The sequence below is a fragment of the Chinchilla lanigera genome, unplaced genomic scaffold (assembly GCF_000276665.1).
Source record: "Chinchilla lanigera isolate Chin_1 unplaced genomic scaffold, ChiLan1.0 scaffold00122, whole genome shotgun sequence".
Lineage (NCBI taxonomy): Eukaryota > Metazoa > Chordata > Mammalia > Rodentia > Chinchillidae > Chinchilla > Chinchilla lanigera.
In genome coordinates this window covers 1,568,939-1,571,159 of record NW_004955523.1, presented here as the reverse complement: position 1 = coordinate 1,571,159, position 2,221 = coordinate 1,568,939, and positions in this window count along the sequence as shown.

Below are 2,221 nucleotides of genomic sequence, written 5' to 3'. Positions count from 1 at the left end.
TTTTTTTTTTTTTTAGACAGGGTCTCAATAAATCACTAAATTGCCCAGGCTGGGCTTGAACTTAAGGCAGGCAAGAGACTGGTGGGGAGAGAAGGTCAGAGAGGGCTCTAGGTTGCTTTTTTAGTTCTCAGCACTCGGCATATCAAAGCGCTGTACTCTGGAGGACTGTTTTCTGAACCTGATACAAGCGGGGTTACTCTGAGAATGACGTAAAGCCCGATTCTGTCTTCCCTCTGACTCTCTTCCCTCGGCAGAGAAAATGGGTTTGGCCGTGCATCAACCACATAAACAATGCCACATACATCAGTGCCAGAGAGAATAAGACAGAAAAGGACCATGAGGTCGGCCAGCTTCTGAAGCCCTTATCACTCGCCTAGATTTTAAATCTAGACAATACTAGATGCTTCCTAAAAAATGTGAGGACAGCCATGTCAGGGCAGATGGGGAAGTTCATATCTCACCAGGGGACAGCCACATTGCCTGTACCAGCTGTGAAACCATCGTAGAGAATGTTACTAATGACTGGGAGGTCATCAGCAACCCTCCCTAAAACACCTACCTGGCCTAGGCATTGGCTTCTGGCGGGAAGCGAGGGGTAATTGAGCTGTAGGTAGACTATAATTCTGTGCTATTTCTCTCCGAGAGGAGGCCTCTTGGTGGACAGGTAGAGACTGAATTTGCAGCCAATTTAATTAATTTCCATATGGAACAGGGACAACAAGTTTTAAAGTAGGGTACAATTAGTCTCCCCATGGCCCGAGCCCATCCTTTCCCCAACTCCAGCCTCTCACGGAAGCTTAGTGTGACCCGGTGACGCTCCCGCGTGTGGGAGATAGAAGCGGGAGTGAGTCCCTGGCACCTTTGGCAAACTGAGGGAAGATTTCAGCAACTGCCTTAGGGTGGAACTCTGGGGCAGAGAACCTGCTGTGTGTTGGATACAGTAGGTCCTTTCCGAGTGACTCAGAGTATTAATTTGGGAAAGGTGTTGTTACTTGCGAAGGCTATTTGGAGTCAGATTTGTGTTCCTTTCAGCCAGGATGCAGTGCTGACGTAGGTCCTAGGAAAGGAAATGAGGCTCAGATTATTTGGATTATAATCATGTGCTTGTCTTTATCTGCGCCAGCAGCATCTTATACACAAACAACACTTATCCTACTGGGCTGGGTGTACAGGATACGTTATTGAAAGGCTGGGGAGGTAGCTTAGTGGTAGAGTGCTTGCCTGGCACGTGTGAGGCCCTGGGTTCCTTATCCAGCAACATTCCCGCACATACACACGCACAGGCGCACTAAAAACCAGGGGCCTGGAGATCCCTCCCAGGATTTCCCACAAGTGCCAACAGGGGCTGGCTCCAACTCTAAGATCCGAAGCTGCTCTGGTGGGAGAATCTCCCTTTTAGTACCTGTGAGGATGGATTTTGAATCTTGGGGAAGATCTTTGAATTAACCCTGCCAGATTCAATCCATTGCTCCATCCACTGAGTTCTATTTTAGGTCGAGTGTTCTCAGAAGCCACCTCTGAAATAAGGGTTTGAGCAGGATAGTTTATTCAGGAACATCCTATAGAGGCCCAGTGAGAGACAAAGAGATGTGGGCCCAGCTGCCCACACCAACAAGGAAAGCCAGCAGGGCAGCGATGGGGAATTCTGGGAAATGTAGTTCCAGTGGTGCTAGATGGAGACCCCCAGTCGTTCTGCTGGGCGCTCTCACACAGTCGGACCTGCAGAGCATCGTGTTCACCCTTTTCCATATCCGTGGAGCTTCTGCCTCTGAACCCCACTCAACAGACTGGCACAATGCCTAGTTGACTTCAGGCCTTCCAAGTGTCTCCCAGTGTGCGGAAATGCCACGATCAGACTCAGCTCCCGGTGGTAGGGGCCCGTCTGCCACCAAGTGTGTCCCTTTCTCAGTAGCCCTTTCACGTGTGGTGACACCTTCGTTTGCACACCCCACTGGGTTGTCTCCTGGGGCCCTGCCGGGAAACCAGCGCTGAAGGAAATCTGTCCTCAACTTCCTTAGAGACATTTCACTGTAAAACTCTGGAGCTTTTTCCTCCTTCTAACCATGCGATTTCTACGCTCTCCTCAGAACTTAGAAAATGAGAACCAAAGCGACGCCGGCCTTTTGCCCTTTCTTGCACCTTCTCTGGGGCAACGAAGCATAAAGCTTACTGCCTGAAGGGAAAGAGGAAGCAGAAGGGAAGGAAGCCCCCTGTACTCATC